Below are 26,618 nucleotides of genomic sequence, written 5' to 3' on the forward strand. Positions count from 1 at the left end.
GGTTTTCCAACCCAGTGCCATATTCGGATTTGATTACCGGCACTGTAGCTTGTTTCTCTGCTTAGTTTCATTGTCTCTGTCATTGGCTGTCTGGAAACATAGGTCCCATTCTTCACCTCCCCACCCCTTCACAAGCCGCGGGGATGGTTGTGCAGGAGAACTTTTTAACTAACCACCGTGTGCGTGGTACAGAGTGGATGGTTCATAACTTTCATTTGTTGAGTTGATTGATAACATATTTAACCAAATATGTTAAATATTTTTAACAAGTAGTACAACTGAACAAAAGATACAGTTGAAAGGCGTTGCTATTGTCTTCTATATACTTTAAGAACCCAAATAAGCCTTTTTTCTAAAATAGATTTAAGGTAATTTCTGTGCCTTTCTCGTAGAGTTAGCGAGCTTTCAGTGGGAGGTGGGTGTTTTCTAAATACACTGTTGATTTGAAGCTAAGATGATGCTCTAACTACTTTTGGACCATGAACATAATGTTAATTTTTTACCTGGCTCTGTTTGAAGGTACCACCAGCATGGGTCAATCTATTCAGCATTCGTACCCATGCTTTCTTTAAATAGCATGCTTGGGCTTCCCTGATGGCGCAGTGGTTAAGAATCCGCCTGCCAATGCAGGGGACACGGGTTCAAGCCCTGGTCCAGGAAGATCCCACATGCCACGGAGCAACTAAGCCCGTGCGCCACAACTACTTAGCCTGCGCTCTAGGGCCCACGAGCCACAACTACGCGCCACGTAGTTGAATTCTGTTGAAGAATTCAACACGCGCCACCCCTGTTGAAGCCCGCACACCTAGAGCCTGTGCTCCGCAACGAGAGGTCACCGCAATGAGAAGCCCACACACCGCAGCGAAGAGCAGGCGCCGCTGGCTGCAACTAGAGAAAGCCCGTGGACAGCAATGAAGACCCAACGCAGCCAAAAATAAATTAATAAATAAATCTATTTTAAAAATAAATAAATCGCATGCTTAACTTCACGTTAAAGTAGCTTATACTCAGCTAAATCAAGCACTGATTGACTTAGGAGGAGGGTTTGGAAGAAGGGTGAATGAGAGAGAGAAGGCAGCATGCGACTGAAATTTGCTGCAGGTCAGCTCCATAGTGTCCATGAGAATTGAGCAAAGCCGATTTCTTTCCAAAGAACCCCCAACACCCTTGATGTTTACTTAACTTCTCTTGGGCATCTTGGTGGCGTCCTTTTGTCCTTGGTCCCCAGTACACTCCAGCCATGGATAAGGATAAAGCAGTAGTGTCTGGAAGCACATCTCCAAGCAGTGTTGGGTAGTGTGCAAGGCTGTTTTGGAGGGGAGAAGTGGGCGTCACTAACAAATTTGGACAGAAAGAAGTCTAAGAGGGTTGAATTAGTCCCCCTAGGGCCTGAACATGGCGATATTTATGTTTTCTAACAATACTTATGGACCATCCACTTGCCCCATGCCCTATGGGGTGTGTCTGCCCCGACTCTGGTTGTCAAAACTAGGAGCAAAGGCCATTCCACATTGCACCCCTTCCTCCGGCTCAGCTGGACTGCCGCTTGCACAGTCAGTCGGACGCAGTGTGGTTTTGCTCAAGGAGGGGAAATCCTGCATTGATGATAACAGTGATAGGACCTGTGCTTGCAGTTTGGGTGTTTGTAATTGGGGATTAGAGCTGTCTGGGCAGGGAGCAAAGATGAAGGTAATGGTCGAGTAGAGACCATGGGTTCCCAGGCCAGGCCTCGTGTCTCAGTTGGGCTTTTTAGGCACCCTTGCCTGCAGAAGGTTTTTTGGTTTTGAACCACTTTCCCAAACTCTGAAGCCCTTCCTGGTCTTAAGTCTGTGGAAACTTGCCCTTTGGGGATGGGCAGCACCTAGGAGCTGACAGCCTCTTAGCCTCGACGGTCCTGTGGCCTTCCTGTTGGCCTTGTTCACTGCCCTGCTGTGGACTCTACCTACCTCTAGACCAGGACAGTTTTCACTTGTACTGATTTTCTCAGAAAATAATCAAACTAAAATTTGCTCTTGCTGGTATAGGATGATTATGCAAATCAGATCTGTATGCTATGTTCCTGGAAATGTTCAGCAAAAAGAAGAAAAGGCCTTCCTCTGGCTCATGTACTTTCCTCATTTACGCAATGAATTTGATGAAATCTGGTTTGTGCCCGGGAGCCTCAGTTTCTCTGTTAGACTTTGGATCTGAAGTGTAGTAAGAGGAAAGGTGAGGTAACGCAGTGCCGTCTTCTGTGGATTGGAGCAGCCCCAGTGTCTTCACCGACGTCTGCCCTGTTCCTGTGTTCTTGGGTACGTCGGTAAGGAAACCTCTGGTGTATAAAGTTGTGTCTGGCCGTGCTAAGTGCCTTCTTTCCTGGAGCGGTTTGATGGATACGGGCTTGACATCTTCTGGATAGTGTTCACAGAATCACTGCCGGCCTCCTTCTGAGTGTCTGGGGGCATGGGTGGTGGGGAGGGCTTATGGGCCAGTGGGAAAGCCAGCATGTGTCCCTGAGATGGTGACATGGCTGGACTGAGTACCACATGCCTGGGGTTGCGGGAAAGTGCCTAGAATTGCTGAGAAGCTCCTGGGGGCGGGCCTCCAGCTGGGTTCTTAAAGAAGGCTGCCGCTTGGATCTTAGCCCTGCCAGCCTGTGGGTGGGTGGGTGGGTAGGTGGGGGGCATTCCTTGCTGAGACCCAGGCTGGCTTGGCATCCGATGGGGCTTTTCCTAGTTTGTGGGGGTAACAAGTAGACCGGAGGCCACCTGGTGTGTAATGTGCTTGTGGCAGAATGAGGCATGGCTAGGAGACAAGACGCCCGATCTGCTCCCCGATCTGTCACTTAAGTGAGACCCGAGGGGAGCCAGCCTCCCTGAGCCTCAGCCCACACATCGGTAAACTGGGTGAGATGCCTGGGGGCTTAGATCTGTGTGCCCGGGGTCGGGGGTGGGGCAGGAGCAGGAAGGGGGAGAATCACCCAAACTGGACACCCAAACTGGAGAACCAGGGAGGGAAATGAACTTCAGAGGGCGAGTAGGGGATGGACAGGAGGGGCTTTCAATGTCAGGGAAGGTGTTTGACGTTTTTTGTAGAGACTGATAGGTCCCACAGCCATGTGCGGTAGATGAGGTCTATGTGCACGGCCAGATTTTTGATAACACCACCTCCCCTGGTCTGTGTTCCCCAGCAGCACGGTTTGTAATCACACCAGCCCGGAGGCTCAGTTGGGAGCTGTGCTCTCCTCTCCTGAGAACAGCCTGGAATGTAAGGGAGTAAGTGGCATTCAAGTGAAAACCTTGAATTCGCTTTATTAAAGATAAATAAATTACATGCCAGCTTTGGCCTTTAACTGTTATTACTAACAAATTGCTCTCCACCCGTACTCTCAACCATTCATGACGCCCTGGGGAAATTTGCTGTTGTGGCTCTTTTTTCCGAGAGTTTTTTTTTAATATACCATGAGTGCGTAGAAACTTCGGGAGGGCGATTCATCAGCTGCCATTCAGGTCCTGCCCATAACCCATCAGTTGGGGCTCCATCTGTTGACAGTCCTGGGTTTCAGAGGAGAGATTTCGAGGTCCGTTAGGATTAGGCAATAGAGTGACAGGGTGGTTTGGACATTTTTCTGGTTATTGACAGGCCTTACTGTGGCTTCTCCCAAATGAATGAGGAATATATTTTTCTAAATCCAGCCACTGAGCCAAATGAGCCACACTAGGATAAACTCTGTTTGTTTACAAATTATGTAAGAGAAGGGCCTGGCCATTAAATTCTTCTGGGCCAGAATTCCTACCCCTCTTCAAAGTTGTAATCAAACTAAACAAACACTTTCCACAGGAACTAACTCCCTCCTGAGAAACAGGAGCAGATGCTCCTGGGAGGCCTTTAGCAACTTCGGAATGTTTAAAGTAGAAATATGTAACCAAGGTGAAGTTGTTCCAGAAGCGTTGCTTGCTCTAGCCAGGACCAAAGCACGTGTCAGCTTTTTAATTTAGGGCAGGAGGTGCAGAATGATCTGGGCCAGTCCAGGCGGAATTTTCTCTAGGATGTTTAATTTTCTATTTTCATCTTCCCCTGCTTCTCATAATTTCAGCTCTTTGTGACCTTTATTCCTTTCTGCTTAAGTAACTTTTTTTTTTTTTTAGCTTGATTCTTATCTCTTAGCTATGCTGGATTACATCTGGGGATCAAGGAACCCTCCTCCTAACCAAAGCACTTAATTATTGCTTCTCTGTCCCTAGGAAGGATGTCAGGTGCAGAGCAAACACTCCAGGGGAGGGAGACAGAGGCTGCCTTGCCTTTGTTGTTGTCCCATAAGACGTGCTTCTGGGGATAGGCAAAGACCATCAGGCTCAGGGACAGAGTTTCCCAGCTCTTACTGATTTGGGTCTTTACCAGCTGGCTTGATTTATTTTGGTTTGGGTATGCTGTGAATTTTTAGGGCCTCAGGCACACCTGTATTAAAATAGAGGTACAGTTTCTAATGCCAGATGCAGATTTCTCTGGATTATGCCTCAAAATGAGCTTTCTTCAAGGCACCTTCTGAAGGATACCAGTCCTACAGAATACTCTGGAAAGGGTTCCTTGGTGAGCTAACTTTGAGAATGCTGTTTATCTTCATTGCCTCTTGGAGATTTAGACTGCACAGTAGTAATAGCTCTGAGAAATACTGCTGAAAAGGAATTTAAATGAACTCTATTCAAGCTGGCATTTTGCAAATATCCTTGATCCCAGAACTCCTTTTTCAAAGGCCCCAAGGTGCTGGGGAAATTCCACTCTCAAATAGCTTGTGTTAGGTTGGTTTACGGGCCGGGCTTGTCCAGTTGGTGTCCCACTGGATTATGAGCTCAGAAGCCCAAGACTGTTGATTTCCAACTTCCCACAGGGCCCTGGGATACAGTTGTGCCCACCAAGAGCGGTCAGAATGCCTTTCAGCTGTGATGGGACCTTTTCTTCCATTTGGGCTTAGCAGGTTTGTGGTCTTCTCTGTACTTGGGTGATGGATGGGGTAGGGGTCGGAGTATAAAAGAAGCAAGAAACAGCACCTCTCTTTGAAGAATTTAATTTCTACTAGAATGGGAAGATTCATGAAAGAGTTAAACAGAAATACCTTCCAAGCGGATAGGAAGTGATACCAAAGCAAGCTTAGCACGGGTCCAAGCAGCCTGTCCTCTGGGTGCTTGTCAGGGGTGGGAAGGAGTGCGTGTGTTGCAACTGAGCGAGCTGTGGGGAGATAAGATAAAGGAGCACCCTGGCAGCTGGGACGTCCTAAATGACTTGTCATTAGACTCGGCCCTGTGTTTAGCACATGTTCATGCGGAACAATCCCTTAGACTCCCCCAAGGTTGGCGTGTTAAGAGTTGGATGAAATGCAGCTCTGAGAGCTCTCTGGAAGGGAGCTGTCTCTGGCTGCTCTGCTGGATTTGGGGTTGGCCACCCTCCCCAACTCTGACTCTTTAAGCTGTGAGTTTGGCTTCCGGGTTTTGGGGGCCAACTGCCTTGGAGGCGCTGGGCTGAGGTGAATGGATGTGCATTTTTCAACTTTGTCTACCTTGGTTAATGCACAAAAAGATTAAATACGCATTTCTGGCTCTAGTTGCCTTTAGGAAGAATGTGACGTGAGCAGGGCTGAGATGCTCCTCCCCCTGTGAGGTGCTAAGAGGAGACTCCAGATGAATTTAAATTCTTCTCCAACAACGTGTCACATTTCATAGAGTGTTGACATAGGGCTTTTTTTTTTTTTTTTAACTTTTTAAAGTTGGGTTGACCTACCTGATGGATATTGTCAGCAGCTAAGTTCTCTCCATAGCCTTGGGCATCCAGCCCTTTGCCTCAGTGGCTTTTGATGAGGCCCCAGGCTCTGCTACTGCACTAAGGGTGGGGCTCAGCCCCTTCTCAGCTTCCCCCCTCAACACACACACACCCCTTAAGGAAGCATCCTCTTCTTGCAGGGTGCTGATTGTCAGAAAGTTCTTCCTTACACTGGATCAGACTTCTGTGCCTTGGTTCTGGTTCTGCTTTCTAGAGTATATTAGTGTCCTAGGGCTGCCAGAACAAAGCACCAAAGAGTAGGTGGCTTATACAACAGAAATTAGTTTTCTCACAGTTCTGGAGGCTACAAGTCCAAGAAGAAGGTGATGGCAGGGTTGATTTCTTTGGAGGCCTTTCCCTTTGGCTTGTAGACGGCCAACTGTCTTCTTCCTATGTCTTCACATGGTCTTCCGTCTGTGACTGTGTCCAAATTTCCTCCTCTTAAAAATGACACCAGTCATATTGGATTAGAGCTCATCTTTAACTTAATTACCTCTTTAAAGACCCTGTCTCCAAATAGTCACACTCTGAGGTCCTGGGGGTTTGACCTTCAATATAGAGATTTGGGGAGACACAATTCAACCCATAACGTAGAGCCACTAAGACATGATGGCCCTTCAAATCTTTGAAGGTGGTTATCCTGTCACCCCGTACCCACCACCAACACCAATTAAACCAATAACATTTGTTTTCTCCTTGCTGAGCACCCTGGTTCTTTTCATTATTCTTCACATGAGATGGTTTTGAGGTCCCTGACCGTCTTGGAGTCTTCTAGACTTGCTTTCAGTTAAGAAGAGACAAAGTCGAGCACTCTGAACTGCTTGCTGTATTCTAGATGGAATTCATCCCAATATCTGCTCCAGCAAATGGTTTTGATGATTTTTTTGAAAAATTTAAAAGATTAAAAATGGACCTGAGTTTCAGTGGCAACTTTTATATATTCATCTTTAATTGTGCCTGAATAGGTCTGACCATTGACACATGCACACGTGTGTATACACACACACACACACACACACACACACTCATGAGAGCAGTGCTAACCATAGTCTTCTTCTGAGTCAGGCATTGATTTTTAGAGTTAAGTGCTCAGGGTCCAAGTTTATACACCACTCTTGTCCTTCCTTATACTTCAGTTTTAGGAAAGCCAATGCGGGTAGTTATTTCAAAAGAACAAATAAATGTAGAGATGTGTTTGTTCTTTTGAAGTGTAATTGCTGTCTGGAGAGTCTAGAAGTAACTCAGTTACTTGAATATAACTCCTTTTAGGTACAGACTCTTATGCCAAGTTCTAGTGTAATTAGATTTAAAATTATAAGGTATCCTCTTCACTTTTGGAGATTGTTTTACTTCTTTTGCCCACATCTCCTCCACCAGAAATTAAGTGTCAAAAGGCTTATCTGTTTTGTTCTTCGTATTTTCAGCACTTGGCAGAACCAAGTTTAAAAAAAAAAAGTTTGTTGAATGACTAAATGAAGCCTCTGAATCATCTTGTGCTTATTTAATCAGGAGTGTCCTGTTGTGCCTCAGAGGCCTAAATGCGGCAGAAATATCAGCTTGGGGTTAGGGGGTTTTTCTGGTTGCTTCCCCTTTTGCTGTTGAATTGTGGATCTTTCCACGAAGAGACCCTCAGCGCCATTCACTTTTCTGCTAAGTAGTGGTTTGTAAATCCTGATGGATAGTTCTGACAGACTTTCTCCCTCCACTGTAGTCTGTTCAGATGGAGTGCGACACTCTTGGAGTTCCTTTCTTTGAAGATGCTTTGACTACACCACCCAGGGTTTCCAAATTGTAGCTCTGAGATGCCCAGAGCCCTGGCCCCACACAGCTGTTAGGCCCGACAACATCAAAAACACCAACTATTTATAGCATACTTTTCAGTGTCAGGAAATTACAGGATGCTCTTGCCAGTGGGACAGGGCAAACACCCACCTGCCCGCCACTATGCTGCTGCCCAGAAGTTTGCAGCCAGGTGGCAGGAGCTGAGTCCCACCTGAGTGCTGCGGGGGCCTCCCTGGGCTGAGGCCTGCTGGGATGCCAATTACACTTCAAAAGAATAAACACATCTCTACATTTATTTGTTCTTTTGAAATAAGTATCCCCACTGGCTTTCCTAAAACTGAAGTATAAGGAAGGACAAGACTGGTGAATAAACTTGGACCCTGAGCACTCTAAACATCAATGCCTGAGTCAGAAGAAGACTCATGGTTAGCGCTGCTCTAGTAGAGCCCAGGTCCTTGGAGATGGTGTGGTTGCGGGTAAAAGAACAAAGGATGCCAGGGTATGTGGACTCTTGAGAGAAGCCCATGCTGCTCTAACTGCCAGCCCCCAGGTAGCTGTGTCTTCAGTGGTCTGTGCAGAGAAGCTTGTTAGGTTAGATCAGTGTGCAGTGCAGTGTCTGTGTAATTGTCCCTGGAAGGATCCCTCAGATTTCAACCCAGGAACTCAAGATGCTGGCTTTGGATTTGGGTTGGTACAATCTCTGGAGGGTGAAGAATCTGGAGAGAATGTGAAAGCTCTCGAGAAGGCCTGAAAGGGGTCTTAATCTTCCCTCACCTGCCTCTGTGGAAAGCTTTGCAGGCCGCCCTTGAGAGTCCAGGGGAAGGGGCAGCCCCCCCTCAGGGCGCTGCTTTGAACGTTTAGAAAGGGCTCAGCTGCTAGGATGCTGCTGAGGGCGAGCTCTCCCCTGGCCTCCAGGCCTGAAGGGGTCGGACTTTGGGGGGCAGGCTTCATGGTGCTGGCTTTTGAGCCCTTCATCCCCTCGTGTGGCTCAGGGAGGGACTGGGTGTGAGAGAGAGGCCTGTTCTGTTAGTTGGAGTTGCCACTGAAGCGCTGGCTGCCGGAGCCTCTGAACCTCCAGCAGGAGGGGATTTATCACGGGCTGTTTGCGTGCTCGGAGGAAGCGGGGCGGCCTGACTGTAGGGAGTGAGCAGGCTGAGCGGGCGTGGCTCCGCTCCCCGCGACCCCACCAGGCCCCCACGGCCCTCTCAGGGTTAACGGCTCTGCTTTGGAAGCAGCTGGCCAGTTTACACTCCTCCCTGGGCTGTACAAAAATACTTCCTTTGAAGTGTGGGGAGAAGCGGTGAAGGGTAAAACCTGGTGGCGAACCGAACCTGGAGCGGGGCCTGCGCGCATGTCTCTCCCAGGAAGTTTGCCCGGGGACCGAGCCCCCAGGCTTCCTGGTGACCCACCAGCCGGTAGCGTCTCCCCACACATTTCACAGCTCACAGCCGGGTCGCAGCTGGCTTCCTCTGTGTATATGTGTGTATTTGTGTTTAAAGTCTCTGCGAAAGGAGTGTTTCTCCACGAGAGAGACGGTTAGTTAGACTGCAGCTCCTGGCGCGGGCAGGAATCCCTTTGACTACACGGCTCCCTAGGGCTGCTCCAGTGGGGGTGGCCGGGTGGCGTCTTGGTTCATGGGAAGCCCTGGTATCTCTACTTGGTCATCAAGCGGTGAGCCTGACTCCTTGCTCCCCACACCGGTGTAGGACAGCCGCCACGGATCCCGCCTCTGATTCAGATCAGAGCAGCTCAGTCCAGAAGACCCGTGGGCTCAGAGCAGGGAAGTTCTGGTTCTGACGCTTGGGACTACTTGCTGAGACCCAGCACGATGCTCTGATTCCTCTTAACCTTGGGGTCCCATTCTATAAAGTGGGGCTGGCAGCTCCTGCCACCAGGATGTTGTAAGGATCTGTGGAAATAAAGGGTTGGGGGCACCCTGAGAAAGTACAAGACACTTCTCCAGTGCAGGGCCTGCTGCTGAGCAGAAATGGCATTTAGGAAAAAGGGGCCGAAGAGAAGAATGCCAGAGCAGAAATGAGACGGAACAAAGCTTGAATGTCTTCTTAATCCTTGAGTATTTGCAGCCGAGGAGGGGTCAGGGTGAGATGGGAGGAGAGGCAGCTGTTATATTCTAGAGAAGAATGCCAACCTGTTTCTCCCCACAGATGGGGCCACACAAGTTCTTTCTGAGCTGGGGTTTGCAGTCCTTTCTTCCTTGGGAGATGCCCTTATCATATGGATTTCTTACTTCTCATGACACTACTTCCTGTCTCTTAGACAAGGCGTGAGGGCCACAGATTTAAAATATCACAGGGCTAACATTTATCGCTGACTTGTGCCAGGCATGACGTTAAGCACCCAACACAAACGATCATATTTACTCCTCATAGCAGTCTTGTGCTGTGAAGCACTTGTCCCTGTTTTATAGATGAAGAAACTGAGGCTTAAAGAAGTGAAATGACTTACCCAAGGTCTTACTACCTACTGATACAAGTATGGAAATACAGGCCCAGTCAAGCTGATTTTAGACCCTTTACTCTTCATAGCTCTAAATTACAGTAAGTGTTGAAGGATGAAATTTAATTCAGTGCCCCAAGCCCGGTCAGAAACTGTTTTTAGGGAAAGAAGCAGAACGTTGAACTCTTCAGATGGTTACGTTCATCTGTTGATTCTTGCTGATCAGTTGTATTTGAATAAACATAAATGCTTTTTCCCCTTGTCATTTCTGAAAAGGAACTTTTCTAATTTCTAACTCTCTGTGTTGTCTTTATAACGTAAATACTGTTTTCTTTCTCATTGGGAAGGAGGGACGATGGTTGTAGGGCTCTGTAATCGTGGCTTTCCTACAGTTGAAGTTCTTGGTGTTAGGGATTGATGGGTAGTCTGTACCTCTAGGAATCTTAGCTGTAGGCTTTTGGTCTTTTCCCCAACCTAGATCCAGACTTGGCACTTACTACAAGGGACTTGAGATCCCATCCTTGACCTTCCTCAGTTAAGGAGGGAGAGGGGGAGCGAGCTGGGAAAGCTTGAGTGATTTGCCCCCTATTACACTTGGGGCCAGACCCAGGGCTGGCCAGCAGGCCACTGGCCACATGCTTCTTCTTTTCACCTGAATTTCAAACAGGAGGGAAGATGAAAGGAATAGAAATGACAAGTCAGAGGAGTAGGAGGGCTGTCGTTTGCAAACAGTTTCTTTTGATCTTCACCCCCTTGTTACACACACACACACACACACACACACACACACACACACACGCCCCAAAAAAGCCACACTCGTAGTAGCCTGAGCACATGATTCTCTCTAGTTCATTGAGGGACAGTCATTTTTCTTTGAGCAGGAAGCCCCCCCCCACCCTCCAGTGGTCTGTTTCAGTTAGGGCCCCACATCCCCTCTTCGATTCTGCTACTTGGCTGCCAGATGTCACGTTGGTCTTCACAAATCTTTAAGAGCTTTTTTACTCTTTATAGGATGGAGTCTAGACCCTGCCTTAACCCTAATGTTAAAGCCCTTGGCATTTTGCTCCCCATCTGTCTTTGCAGTTTGATACCCTACTGTAGAACCACTCGCCTCCTCCAAGCAGGCTCTGGCCTTTATTTGCCTCTTTGCTCACATTCTGCCCATCTTTCAAGGCTGCCACCTCCAGGAAGCTCTCTTGGACCACTGCAGGACCCAGTCATCTCTGCTGCCTCTGAACTTGAGACAGCCTGGTCTGGTCATGAATTCGACACTTCATAATGTGTTATTTTTTGTTTAATTTGTGGGTGTGTCTGTCTTCTCACTAGATTGTGGGCCTACTGAGGTCAGAGGCAGGCCTTCTGAACTGCTTTACATCACACCAGCACTCCATTGGGCCTAGGCTGGATGCTACATAAGGATCTGGGACTGTAATGTTAACTTTTTTCTGTTAATAGGAATGAAAGACTTGATAAATGAGTTTCCAAAATAAAATAATTAGCAGAGAGATTTTTATGCCAGAAAGATCTTGAGATCTTGCTATGCCAGAATCAGTATGCTTTTAAATCAGGAGTCCTTGAATGAATCGGGGAGTTTGTGTACATTTTTTAATATGTGTGGTTTTACTGAGAAATGGTCTATAGTGGGAATTTTGGACCTAGACCCCTTCAGGATGACAGCTAACAAATACATGCAGTTTTAATCTGCTGTTGATGTTTTGCTCCCCAGTTAGTTGCCCTTTTATTTTTAGGCTTTTACTTCAGTGTTCTGATAACTTCTCCCTCAAACTCATTTCTTGGATCTCTTCTCACACTGTTATAGTTGTGTTCTTCTCTTAAAAATATCCCTAATCTTTTCTTTTCTTTTTTTTTTTTTTTTGCTGCACGGCATGGGGAATCATAGTTCCCCGACCGGGGATCAAACCCTTGCCCCCTGCAGTGGAAGCACGGGGTCTTAACCACTGGACCACCAGTGGTTAGATTAGAAGTCCCCCTAATCTTCTTAGCTATTATGATACTGTGTTTTGTTTCCTTGACCCTTTCCGTAGTTTATGGTTTTGCCCTCGACTCTGAGGGGTGCAGGTAGGTTGGTGGTCTTCACTGGATTTTTAGTTTGACCTCCAAAGGCGGATCCACGTGTATGGGAAGGATATATTTTCCCTTCTCCGCCCCCTCCCATTCCTCCCCTCTGCCTTCAGGCCTGTGTGTATGAAATTCTGGCTTTGAACACACCTAACAGTCCTGGACCCTTCCTGCTTCTGAGTTAACTCTTTTGTGCCTGGTCTGCGTGTGGCTTGTTCAGCTGCAGCAGTGGATAGAATCGTGTTTGCATCCCCATATACCTTTTCCTTCTTGGCATTATTTCCACTTCTTACTCCCCAGTTAAGCGTGTAGTAAAAGAGGTGGTGGCAACACAGGTCGTCATTAATACCTCTCCATTTACAAAATGCAGGGACCTGCAGGGAGTGGTTCACGACTTACCTAAGGCCACAGGGCCAGTAAGGAGCAGAATTGGCCTTGTGAGGCAACTCAGAGATGTGCCATGCCCCACGACGGCCCTATGTGGTGGCATTGGGAGGCCAGTGACTGGTTGGGTACCTGTAGCCCTTTGAGGGAGGGAGTTGTCCAAATGAAGCAACCTGGAGTTCTTAGTCCAAGGGCCATTTCTAATCAGATTTCTATACATAATGGATTTTTGAGGGTGGGTTTGGTATTTCCTCCAGGTTCTCCTGTGTTTATGGGTGTTTTTCTGGAGAGATGAGTTTTACAACATTCATCTTTCTGTTAAAGAGGGCTGAGATCCTTCAACCAGTGAAGAGCCCCCAAGGGGGGGTGCCATTTGTGCCCCTCCCCCTGCAGGGATTGCACTGGGGAAGCTGGCCCTGTGGGCCTGCTGCACCCTGGTAACTCCAGGGACTGCCCTGGGGGCACAGTTGGAAAGTCTGATGTGATCCACCCTCACCCCATCCAGTGTCAAACTGCTGTTTTCTTTCCTAAAATAAAAGTCTGTGAGGAATAACCTTTTAAAATAGCAAAGAGTTAGAGGTTGGTTTCTTTTTCAAGTTCTTATTATAGAAAGTGTTACATGTATTCACAAGTAGACAGTAGGTGTCCTGTACACAGTGTACCTCCGCTGTCATGCCCCACCCAGTCACCATCACCTGCTTTAGAAGTTGTCAACTCCTGGCCCCTCTTGTTTCATCTGTACCCCAACCTCTCATGTTCTTTTGAAGCAAAGCCAGCATTATCATTTTTTAATCTGTAAATATTTATAAATCTGTAAATATCTGAGTTTTTTAAAAAAAATGTAATCTTAGTGCTATTCCCACAACAGGTTAACGCTGTTAGTGGTGTCCCCCCAAAGGGACAGTGCCCCTTCCCCCCACTTCGTAAGCCGTCAAGTGTCCCTGGCACTGGCGCCCTGATCTGGCGGGCGCTGGCGGGGACGGAGAGCTGGTGGGGACAGAGGCGGGCTTGGGCCGGACGGTCCCAGCGTGGACGGTGGGTCCCTGCGTGGGCGCGCGATGGTATCGGCTTGGCCCCAGGGCTGGAACCTCAAGATCAAAGGGCGCCGCGCGCTCAGCGCTTCAAAGCCGCCGGAGCAGCCCGGATTGATGCAGAGAATGAGAGCGCTCTGCTGATGTAATCATAGCCTGTGAGACAGGTTCTTTTTTTTTTTTTTTTAATTTAAACAAAGACACCCCTTGTTTGTTTAGAGAGGTGAAGCGTGTGCCGTGGAGGGCAGGCGGCATCTGGAGGCTCTAAGCCGGGCTGGGGTAGGCGCGGGGGCGGGAGCGGGGGGGTCGGGCAGGAATGCCCCAAGCGGAGGGAGTTTTCTTAGATGGACTTGCAGATTTTTCCGTAAAAGACAAACTGTTTCTGTTAAGAGCAGCTGATTTTTGTCCCTTTCTTAGGATGGTCGGGTTTGTTCCCAAGTGACCCTCCTGAGATTTTGAAAGCAGCCTCCTCTGGTGGATGAGTCAGGCTTTGGAACACACGTGGTGAACCAGGTGGGAGACAAACCAGGAGTAGGCAGGGGGAGTGTGTGGGCTGTCTGGGGTCGTTCCTGCTCATCTGTCCCTTCCCCAGTGGGTGTGAGAGGCTTGCCTGAGGCTGGTGAGCAGGGCTTTCTGTTGAGGGGGGGGGGTCCCCAACAATATGGCAGAATGCCAGGATCTCCACCACCCCCAGCCTGAATATTTTCCAAGTCTTTATAAGAATCACAGACGAGTGGCTGATTTTCTAGGTGTTCCCAGCTTAAGCTGGTGTGTCTGCCTTTAGCTGTTTGTTCAGGACACACATTGGCGAAACTCTGTGCCATGCATACCTCCATGATAGCCATGCTCCATTGACTTACAGACAAGTAGTTGCACAGACAAAGCAGTCTTCCAAATTGAGCCAGCTTGCTGGCCCTTGAGCTCCTTCTCAAGATCTTTCTCACATCAGAGGTCGGGATCAGTGGGGTCTGAGGCACTCAACCAGGCTAAGTCATGGTGACTAACGTCCACCTCAGCATCTTATGGGCACGCCAAGCAAACCAGCACCTGTAAAACCAGATTTCTCTTCTGTCCCCAAATCCTTTTCTCTTGGGTTCTTGCCTGTAACTCAAGCTGAAATCCTGCTGTCTGTCTAGACTGTCTTCTCTCTTCTGGCCCCAAAGATGCCTCTGTCCACGCATGTCGAATTGTCTGTAAGCTTCTTGACAGCAAGACTGGGAGGTTTTTTTTATCCTTTTTTAAACTATAAATCAGATTTCCCCCATCTTCTACAACCCCCGCCCCCCAGTATTTGATCATGAAAAATTTCAGACATAAAGGAAAAGTAAAAGAATTTTATAGTGAACACCTATATACTCATTGTCTATATTCTACCATTAACATTTTACTCTGCTTGCCATATCACATATCTGTCCATCTGTTCATGTGATATGTCTTTAATATTTGAAACCTGGGTACATGTATATGGTAGGTGCTCAGATGTTTTAATGGATATGACAGGGTTTTTTGAGGTTCCCTTTTTATTCTGGTTTTACAACTTTTAGATCCAAATATCTGTCTTTCTCTCTCTCTCTCTCTCTCAAGTTGGAGCAGCCCCAGGGATTTTGCTTCTTGATTTGGACACTCAAGGGAGAACCCAGAAGCTTGCAGTGGCCAGAGGACAACCTGGGGCATGGAGTTTGCCTTGGAGACCTGTTGTGTTTGAGTGACTTGCCTCCTCATGCTTCCTGGAATGGAGCCCATTGCTCTTCCTCGGTCTTGTCCAACCCTTTGCTGCCTGGTGGTTGCAGGGCTCAGAGACTGTAGATTTTCGTACAACAAGGGTGCTACTGTAGAGTGAACGGTTAGCCAGCTGGGTGGAACTTCTGGTAGTTTTTTTTTTTGCGGTATGCGGGCCTCTCACTGTTGTGGCCTCTCCCGTTGTGGAGCACAGGCTCCAGACGCGCAGGCTCAGTGGCCATGGCTCACGGGCCCAGCCGCTCCACGGCATGTGGGATCCTCCCGGACCGGGGCACGAACCCGTGTTCCCTGCGTCGGCAGGCAGACTCTCAACCACTGCACCACCAGGGAAGCCCCTGGTAGGTTTTTAAAGAAGCTGGTTTTAAAGATCTCTAGTTTGAAGAGTACTGTGTTGTTTATTTTTATTTTTGAGTAAGTAAAACAAGTCACATTTCTTGAAATATCAATATGAACATGTGCTTTGGAGGGAAATCTCATTGGAATCGACAAAGTCAGCTTATTTGTATGACCCTTTCAGTTGAAAGGCTTTAGCTCTCACTTGTAAATCTGCTCGAAGGATCCTGGAATCCTAAAATATTTTGACTTATATGTAAAAACTTAGATGTAAAAAGCTTTGCAAAGTTTAGATGAACCACAGCTTGTTGCACTTAAACTGGCTTCCCGTGAGCTTTTCTTTTTCTTTGCTTTGCTCAGCTTTGTGTCTCCTCCGGAACAAGCCGTTGGGATTGCGGGTGTGTGCAAAGTCTTCTAGAGCAGAAGCCCTTTCTTTCACTGTTATAAGCAGGAAATGGACCAGGTCTGCAAGCTTACCAGATTCTTTCTCTTCATAGGATGGGTAAGCTCTTCACCTTGCGCGTGGTGAGCATATTTTCATTCCAGCCTGTGGTTTCCTTGCTTAAGGGGTTGGGTTCAGAGAGGTTTCAGTTTTAGGGGTGTGTGTGTATGTGTTCAGAAGAACGACCTGACTTTGCCATGGTCTCCATGGTGCCTCCAGGGTGCCAAGAGGTGTGTGACATGGGTTGTGTTGTGAATCTGCTGGGTGTGCCTTTTTTTTACTCCAGGGTTATACCTATTTTATTTTGCTGTAGCGGTAGAAGGCAGCTATGCAGCCTTTTAATAATGAAGCGAAGACCACCATCTCCAGTTTGATTCTGTTTGGAGACCTTTTTTTTGGTTGGTCTAGATTCATGATCCAGCGGTACTTGTGATTTGATTGTCTCCCTAACCGCCGTCTTGGTCTGTGTTTAATTTTTGCCTAGCTCTTTTATTTTGAAGTTTTTAAGCATTTAGAAAAGTTAAATGAATAGTTGAGTGTGGCAAAATGTTAACAGTGGCTCAGTTTATACTCTAACATATGCTGTGTGTGTGTGTGTGTGTGTGTGTGTGTGTGTGTGTGTGTGTATTTTTTTCTGTTTTGGCTAGACCATTTGAAAGATGCCAATACCATGACCTTTTACCCCTTAATACTCCAGCATACATCCAGCTAAGATTAAGGACATGCTCCTAACCACTGTGTCATCATCACGCCTGTGAAATTGACATGTTAGATTTCTCTAAGTGTCTCAGACATGTCCGAAATAGCTGGCCTTAAAAAATCCAGGATGCATTCAGGCTTCTCTCATAGTATTCAACTTTTAAGTAGTTATATTGTGATGATGCACAGATACTGTAATGCTAATGGGAAAGCAAAATAAAAGGAAAAGCTTCTAACACAGTCCTACTATCACAATAAACCAAACCAATTTCACTTTTCCATCTTCTTATATTTAAAAACGAAGCTCTGGACAAATTTTTTAGTTCATTTTTATCGTCATCCATGAGATAATTGGAGGTATTGTGGAATGTAAAAGAAAAAAGAAAACTGACCAAGACTCTTGCGCAGTTTCACCACATAACCAAAAATTGTGGTCTTTGAAAATTCTTGCTGAGAGATTGGGAGTTTTACTAAGAATGCCAAGAGGCCGGTGGCCTTTGAGTACTGTTTGAATCAAGAGGGAAGAAATCAGCTCTTCCTTTGGTTTGTTCAGAAGGCTGTTTTTTTCTGATGATGTAACAGTGTCTGTAGGTCTTAGATCTCCTTTTTCCAGGGTGGCTTCTCTACTCTTGGCACTTCAAGCTGGATCATTCTTTGTGGTGGGGGCACTGTCCCACGCATCAGAGGATGTCGAGCAGCATCCCAGGCCCCTACCCACTAGATGCCAGTAACAAGCTTCCCTGTCAGTTATGACAGCTAGAAACGTCTCCAGATATGTGTGTGTGTGTGTTGGGGGGCGGGGGCACAGCACAAAACTGCCTGTAGTTAAGAACCATTGTTCTAGAAACTCTTTAGGGTTAATTATTGAGTTGGGGTTAATTATGCTACTGATGAATTTCTGTGGAGAGACATTTCCTATTACAGTGAGAATTAAACTATGTTAAGCCCTATCCCTGTCTGAGAACCCAGAAATTTCTAGATGTCACTGGCATCTAGAAGGGATTGAAATCACTTGGCAGATGACAACAGAGTGTGTGCCTTTTGTGATTTTCACACTTTAGCTGGAGTTTGTTACCTGATATTATTGGGACCTGTGGATAGTTGGATGATTGAAAAAGGTCAGTTCAGTTGAAGCTGGGAATGATTTAAAAAGTTTAAAATCATATTTTAATGAAAGTCTGTGAGCAGACAGTCAAACCCAGGCTTTTGTGAATGGGACCACTGATCTGTATTCCTTAGAGTCTTACTTTAGTCCTCCTCTTGATTTAGCACTTAAAATTCACAGTTCTGGGCTTTTTTTTCAAAGTGAAGGAAAAACAAGTACTTGCAGACTATCAGGAGCCTTCTAGAAATTTGCCGTTTTCCCCCTTTTTGTCTAGTCTTCAAAAGTTGCACTTAGGGGCTTCCCTGGTGGCGCAGTGGTTGAGAGTCCGCCTGCCGATGCAGGGGACACGGGTTCGTGCCCCGGTCTGGGAGGATCCCACATGCCACGGAGCGGCTGGGCCCGTGAGCCATGGCCGCTGGGCCTGCGCGTCCAGAGCTTGTGCTCCGCAGCGGGAGAGGTCACAACAGTGAGAGGCCCGCGTACCGCAAAAAAAAAAAAAAAAGTTGCACTTAGTTCTCAGCCATTTTTAGTTATTTGTCTTCGTTTAATCTTTCTTTCCAAATTATTTGACTTAGTCTTCCTAGGGTAAAACTCAACTTTTTGTATCATTTAAGATTTAGTGTTGTTATAAATTTATATCAGATAGAGTTAGCATAAACAGATTTACAAATACGTACAGGCTGGCTGGTGGGAGCAGTGGCGTGTGGTGGTCCTGGTGATGGTTTCCTGGCCAGGCATCTGCAGTGGGAGCAGGTGCTGGCTCACGGCATATTGGGCTGGTCTGTCAATAGCCCCTGCTCTATTCTGAAGTAGCGGAGAGGCTCCAGACAAAGGCGGTGCCCTTTCTAAGTGTGGGCCTCCTCAGGAGTTGGAAGATCTGGGGGAAAGATCTGCCTTAGAGGCCCCAAGCTTCTCGTTGCTCATCTGTCAGGTGGGAGTGACAGTTATGCCTAACTACCAAGCAGGTTATCCTGCAGGTTCCACGCAGGTCACCTAACGGACACGCAGGACGTGCCTTTGCAAATGTGCTGTGGGCCCCTGGGGTGTTATTGATGAGTTAGCTTTTGCTGAGTCTGAGAATGGATTGCTCTTCTGAGGATGTGTTTGGCTGCTTCTTGCTCTCTGACCAGAGGACACTTGAACCCTCACACTGAGAGCTTTGGACCAGAGTAGGAAACAAGCAACTTTGCTCAGTGCATGTTCATACCCATCCCGGAGGAAATCGCTCTGGGCTCCTACCATGCTGATGGCAAAGCCACATGGCATGACTGAGTCTTTGTTGCAGGTCTTGCTTGAGTGGAGATTACTGGCTTCTCAGTGATGAACCCAGAGAGCAGGCGGGAATGAGGGGGCAGGAGGTGGGAGGAGAGGGGCTCGGCTGGGGTGTCGGAGGCTGGCAGGGTTCTCATCACAGGTCCTGTACCCGCGCTTTGATGCACATGCAAAGTAAGTGACTTGTGGAGACTGCACCACCCCGGAGGAGAAGAAATCATCGTTGCAGTGCAACATTCTAGGGTCTTCTGGACAGTAAAATTTATTTATTTTTGCCAGGATGCCACTTTCATTCTTTCATCATCAGGCTGACCAACGTTGGATATGTCAGCAGAGTCTTGTGCTGTTGAATGAATGGTTAGGTAAATCTCACACTGATGTTCAGACCTTGAAGGACCGTTTGTTGTGGAGTGTCACCAGTTAGGGAAACTGAACACATCCAGTTACTTTTTTTGTAACCTTCCTCCTTCTCCCATCAAGGGAAGCTAGAATCTTCTCAGTAAGTGAAGACGTTACTTTGTAAGTATGTTTGTAGCTTGAAGAATAGCGAAATTGTGTCGCAGTTAGCATTAGGGAAACCCTGGAATTATTGATGCAAATTGTTATTAATACAGCACAAATTCTGCCCTGAAGCTAGCACTAGTCTTTTGACATGGGAAGTGACAAAAGGGGAATCAATCCAGGAGGCTACTATTGGTTAGGGAGCCCATCCATCCTTGCCAGGTACTAGGTCAGGCACTAGGAACGCTGCAATGGAAAAGACATGGATCCAACATCGCACTGGGGAACCTATGTCCCAGTACAGTCATTCTGGAAACAGAGGGGCTCTTCCTGTCGAGTTCCCCGGGGCTGTATGTGTAGTACATGTGTGATCGAGAAACAGCTAAGCTTTGGTCACATGGCAAAACACAGGTGAGGCTCCCGTGGTCAGAGAAGGCGTGATGGGGACATGCCGAGCTTGGTGATGCATCGGTGTGGAGAGCCTGGGAGACTCGAACTCGGTGACAAGTGTAGGTTGTCAGCCAGGCACGGGGCCAACTTGGAACAGAGGCTGTGGAAGGGACAGGGGTGTGTGCGGTACCTATAGCTGAGGCTCAGGTGATGACCTTACCCTGCTCAAGCTCGGAGAGGACGAGTTGAGCCACTCGCTGAGCACCTATTTGAAATCAAGGGTAAGAGCCTAGAACAGGGAGGTCTGCCTGGGGCAGTAGGGTGTGGAGGAGCTGATGCTTATCTTAGCTGGGGAGGGGCCTGGCCCTCTCCTGAGCTTGGTTTCCTTACCTGTAAAACGAGGCCTACATCTCAAAGGTCTCTCCTGGTTTGATTTAAAAAAAAACACACACACACAGAAAAAACTTAACATTGTTGAGTAAGAATGTAACCACTTGCCTCTTTGATCTTTGATCAGTGATCCGGGTGAGTGGAGGGGACCTGGCTTTTCCTGGCTTGTGCTACCTTTGGAGTGAATGCAAAACGTCTGTTTGTAGATGGCCAGGCCCCTGTTGTCATGTACAGAAGCTCAGGCAGCGTGCGAGTGCAGGAGCCACACAGCAACATGGGGTCATTGTGTGCATGTACTCGTGGTCTGTCCCCGGGTCGCTCTGCCCGGCAGTGACTTGAGCTGAGAGGCAAGACTGAGCAGAGAAGTGGTTTCTGCAACTAGAGCCCTGAAAGCTGGTGCAGGGCTGATCCCTATTTACTTCAGTCCTTGTCTTGGGTGTCTCTGGCTGTGGTTGGCTCTCCTTAAGAACCTGCCTGGAGGAGGTTTACTCAGTGTCCGCCTTCTCTTTACCAGCAGTAGTGAATCTTCAGTTGCATCCTCTCTCAGATGTGCTGTTCCTTCTCGCCCCTTGTCCCCATGCCCCTTGCCTCTCCCTCCCTCTGCCTGAAAGACAGAAAGCAAAACTTCTAATTATATGGAAACAAAGATTGCCAAGGTTTATTAGAATGAAGTGTTGTGTGTGTGTGTGTGTGTGTGTGTGTGTGTTCCACCTATAATAACAGCCAAATCTTCCAAAGTACATCATCTGACATTTTAGAATATAGACCTTCTTCTCATGGCAAAGCTGTATTTTAATAGCTTGTGGTTTTTAAAATATCATCTAAACTCACGAACAAATGCATTCTTCTCAATTATACCCTGATTCTACCATGATCTTCCCTTTCTTCTCCTTAATGTCTCTAGAAATTATTGGAATCTACTTATAAAAACTGGGGGATTGTACATTATAAGTGTTCAAAAATGAATCAGTTCAAGTCTGAGCAGTATGGTAGTTAAAAGGAGTTTTAGTTGTTATTCTGATTTTCTTTTTTTAAGGAACATTCCTGAACTTGATTGAAGCTGTCAGTGTACCTGATGAGCCATGGGCCCGTGAAGCAAACGTTGGAGTCTTCTGGTGGGCATCATAACTGTTAAGGAGTTAGTGTTACCCTTGCCGTGTTTAAACATTAACCAGAGGGCTTCCTCTGCCGTTATCTGTTATCAACAATTATTTGGAACATTTTCTGGCAGTCGAGCTTTGTTTTTCCTCCAAGGAGATGCTAGAACAGGATGAGAATAGACATTAGGCCTCAACAAAGGAAGATTCTTGATTATATCCAGAGAAACAACTGGCTTTGCGGGTACATAGAGTTTGCCTTCTTAACATTTTGTAACCTCCTGTCAGCACACCCTGCCCCCCCAATACACACACACACACACACACACACACACACACACACACACACACACACACACACACACACGAGTTATCTGGATCCGGGGGAGAGCGCTGTAGTAATTATTTTATTGTATAAAAATGAATGGTACCTCTTTTCCTATTAGGGATACTCATTAAAATTGCTTCGTGGAGACAGAGTGATGGCGAGGTACAATGAGACACAGTCGAGTGCTCTCTGAGGTATTAATGCTCTGAGGCCACTAATATTTGGGGGGACACATAAAGGGGGTACTGCTCTATTGCAGATGTGTTCATTTGGTTATTAACAAAAGGCTGGGGTGACCCAGAAACTTAAACCCGGAGAAGAACAAAAGTACTTTCAAACTCACAAATGGGACGATGTTGGAGGCTCCTGAATAGCCCCTCTGGAGTGCTTTCTCTGCCACCTAGCTGCTTTGGAGCTGTGGCTTCTAATAGCTTCTCAGCCTAGAGGGCCCCATAAAATTTTAGCCTGTTTCTGTATAGAGTGCTTTGGAGTGGCCATTTCTCTTTGCCTCTTATTTACTCTCAAATACCCTCTGGAAAAAGAGCTGATGAGGTGCATTGAGAGTTGACATCAAAGGCCATTCATTGATCACCATCACTCAGTGCTCCTGTATTTTTGGCCTTAAATTTTGTTTTAAAAAATTGTTTTAAGGCATAACTCGTATAATTCAAGCAAGCATTAAAGTCTAATCAGTGAAAAAGTATATAGATTAAGAAAGGAGAAGCCTTCCCACCCTACTCTTCCTCCTGTAGATGCTGCCATGACCAGCTGGGTGCCTGGTTTTTCTTTTTGGCAGTTATCTGTGTACCCTGTTCCTAGACTTGCTGACCCAGGGCTTCTCCGAATGGAGCAGGGGCACCGGAGCAGCATAACCAAGCCTCAGCGGGGTGTGCAGTGCGGGTCGCGTGAAACAGGACACACTCACAGGCATTCGTGGGGCAGCGGTGCTTACCTTACGCCCCTGGGTTTCATGTCTCTTCTGTACGCTTCAGATGTTGCCCCAGTTTCTGGGTATGGCTGTCAACAATTCTTGATTCTTCTGGTGTTGTTCTCCTAATAGGGCACTTCCAGAATGGAATTTCTGAATAAATATCTCAATTCCTTTGATCTCAGATACGAGCACACAGACCCTGTCCCTGTACCCGTCCTTTGTCCCGAGAGGCATCTCTGTGGGAGCCCTTCAGAGGCAGCCCACCTTGGTGTCACAGGTGATAAAGCCCCGTTGTTTTCAGGTTTCTGGTCACTCGGCCCCGACCTCGGCATTGCTTCTCTGTAGCTTGGGTTTCCCGTGCCCTGCTGGTGCCCTCGGTTCATCTGTCTTTATTCTGGGCTCTTTGCTTGGCATGCATTCACCAGGCTCTGCTCCCTGAGGGCAAGGCTGCTGTCTTTGCACCTTGGAGGCTGGCCTGTCCACTGTTGATCCCCTGACACCCCACACATCTGGCCAGCTGCCCCAGGTCAGCCCGCCTCCTCCTCCAAGGTTTGTTGGGTTCTGTCCTCCAGTGGCTGCAGAAAATGATTTTCTACAATTCCATCACAGTGGTTTATGAGAGAATCCATTTTCCTTATCTGGATATGGGGTCCCTTCCACCAGCAACAGAGTATTCCCTGAGGGCCTCCAAAGAGGCTCCCCACCTGGATCCCCAGCCACCTCACCAACCCCAGGAGTCTCGGCAGGTGAGTAGATGATCTTTTTATTAGAAGAAGCAGTGCTTGTACTTTTGTCCTTCCCCACCGTGCACTGAACCCCACCAGGCCTTTCCTGGTCCCCTCCTCGGCGTGGGAGACTCCAGGGGTGCAGACCAAAGGCCCAGTCGAGGTGATTTAGGAAGCCAGACCCTCGCTTCTCTGGCATAGGTTTCTCTGCATCTGTCAGGCTCTCCCAAGAGCTGTTTTGATTCACCCAGCACCTTTATTGCTGGTTTCCGCTCACTGGCTGGCCTGCTGCTCCCAGACTCATGTGAAGGTCTTTCAGCTCTAGGTCCCTAATGGGGAGGACAGTCTCCTGTCGACTCTCCAGTGTCACTCTCCTTATCCTCTGGCTGAAAGTCCTGACCTGACCCAGCCATGTCCCAGACTCGGACCCTAGGTGGCCTTTCTAGCTTGGTCGACCTCCCATCTCTACTTGTGCAACCTGGGTTGTGTGGCTGTCATGCCCCCTCCGCACACCACACCTGTGCAGTCTCCTGCCTTGAGGACGTGCTGTCCCCGAGCCCCGGAGTCCGTCAGCAGCAGTCCCGACATCTTTCAGGTCCCAGTGCCTCGGCATCTCTCTTGGGTTCCCGGGGCCCTGGCGGAGCAGCAGGCTCAGTGCCTGGGTGTGTGGCCCTCGGTTCCTGGGCCTGTGAAGTGCCCTGAGTGGCTGCTGAGTCGTGGATGGCTCACTTCTGATGGCTGTGGTCTTGCTCATCTCCCATTCCTCCTCCCCCTTGGCTCTAGGAGGTAGTAATTTTTTTTTAATTAATTAATTTATTATTTATCTTTGGCTGCATTGGGTCTTTGTTGCTGCGCACGGGCTTTCTCTAGTTGTGGCAGGTGGGGGCTACTCTTCATTGCAGTGCGTGGGCTTCTCATTACGGTGGCTTCTCTTGTTGCAGAGCATGGGCTCTAGGCGCATGGGCTTCAGTAGTTGTGGCTCGCGGGCTCTAGAGCACAGGCTCAGTAGTTGTGGCTCACGGGCTTAGTTGCTCCGCGGCATGTGGGATCTTCCCGGACCAGGGCTTGAACCTGTGTCCCCTGCATCGGCAGGCGGATTCCTAACCACTGCACCACCAGGGAAGCACCTCTGTGCTTTTCTTTACCATGGCTTTCCAGTTTCTCTTTTTCACCTTTTAAAAATATTACTTTTTAGGAACATTTGGTATAATGTGCATAAAATTATTTACTGATTTATGGGCAAAATGATACAAATAGCATCTTTTTTTTTCATAAATTTATTTTATTTTTGGCTGCACTGGTTCTTCGTTGCTGCGAGTGGGCTTTCTCTAGTTGTGGCGAGCTGGGGCTACTCTTCATTGTGGTGCGCAGCCTTCTCATTGTGGTGGCTTCTCTTGTCGCGGAGCACGGGCTCTAGGCGTGTGAGCTTCATGGGTTGTGGCACGTGGGCTCAGTAGTTGTGTCTCGTGGGCTCTAGAGCGCAGGCTCAGTAGTTGTGGCACACGGGCTTAGTTGCTCCGCGGCATGTGGGATCTTCCCGGACCAGGGCTTGAACCTGTGTCCCCTGCATTGGCAGGCGGATTCCTAACCACTGCACCACCAGGGAAGCCACAAGTAGCATCTTGATTGAACATCATTTACCTCAGATATTCAACCAGCAGTACATTTTTTATGCAGTCTCAACCTATATCATATTTGTTACCTCTCAAAATATTGGTAAACAATTATTTTGGCTTTACTCTGTATTTTGTGTTAGTGTTTTGGGCACAGGTTGTGCTACTGTCAAATTTTACTTGCTCTTTTTTCTGCAAGTATTTAACAGAAAGTTAAAAAAAGAAAAAAGTCCCATAAAACCCCACCTTGGGTAAGTGATTAAGTATTGTACAAATAAAATGTGTGCTATCCCCATTCCATTCCCAAGTTTAAAAAAAAGCTGTATGATTCGCATATGAAGATTTTCTTCAGTTATATGTTCTTAAAGAGGGAAACAGTAGCTTTATAGTTTATAGTGAGGCTTACACCTTGAGATTTGCAAGAATGGGGATAGGTGAAAGGGAGGTTTGTCAATTGTGGCATTTCCCTCCTTTGTGTGTAAGCAGATTCCCACAAAAGTACATATGTTGGTCCTGTCAATTTTAAAAGAGGCTAAATGGCATTAGTTATCTTGTCTTTTTCATACAGAGATTTTTAAAAAGTGGCTTAGGAAATAGACATCAAGATATAAACTACACTTCCCAGCTATAACTAGTTTAACAATTGAACGGAAGAATTCTGTTATTTTCACTTAGGGTGATCACCAAGGAAGCTAGTTTCATTTACATTTTTAGTGTTGCAAATTCTTTCGTTTATCCCATGACTTGCAAAGAAAATGGGGGTGGAAGAGCCCCACCTAGTCACATTTAGTGTCATAGTTCACACCAATGGATTCTCAGTTTTTTTAGGGTAAAGGTGAAGGAAAGGGCAACACTTAGGTTATGGTGGTTTGAAAGAACCTGCGTTGTCTTCTAAAACCAAATGAAAATGCAAACCACAGTGGAATCTGCAAGGAATCTCTGCAGAAAGACCAAAACTGTTTCCACAGCGCTGCTCTGCAAAACAGATTCTTCAGGAAGTTAATTGTATATAATCATCATATATAGCATTATGATGTGGTCAATTTGAACCAACAGCTTTTAATTCCTCAGAGCCATTCACATGCATGTCCACAAAATTGGAAAGACTTTTTGTTTTTTTTCTTAGTAAGATCCTGTTTCTGGTAGGGCACTTGGAGGGATCACATGCGTGAAAACTGCAGCAATGCCTCTAACATTCCTCCTCACCTGTTTTTCAATCTTTTGATTGTGCTGTTAACAGGCTACATTCCTCCTCTAGTAAATGAAAATATCTTTAAGCCATATTTGTTTACATTATTCTCAAAAGTTTTTTACTAGGGCTTTTTCAGATTTGTTTTTTATTTTATTGATGATGGTTTAAACAATTTAAGAGATGAAGTTAGTTTTAAAAATTTAAAGTATATTTTAGCTTCTCTGTATTAGGGAATATGGAAAGGGGAATATCAACATTCCTTCTCTGAAAAAATGTCTTTGAAATGTAGGCACGTGCTTCATTTGTATGACTTTTGCTAACCTATTTTTTCTAG

At 47.0% G+C, this 26,618-nt stretch overlaps 1 protein-coding gene across 1 annotated transcript in view; it reads left to right on the top strand.

The window, feature by feature from the left end:
- The window catches only part of ZNRF3 (zinc and ring finger 3), a 148,672-nt gene that overhangs the window by 19,316 nt on the left and 102,738 nt on the right, over positions 1-26,618 (top strand). The gene's annotated exons all lie outside the window — the stretch shown is intronic.

This window comes from Delphinus delphis, chromosome 13, assembly GCF_949987515.2.
Source record: "Delphinus delphis chromosome 13, mDelDel1.2, whole genome shotgun sequence".
In the NCBI taxonomy this organism is placed as follows: domain Eukaryota; kingdom Metazoa; phylum Chordata; class Mammalia; order Artiodactyla; family Delphinidae; genus Delphinus; species Delphinus delphis.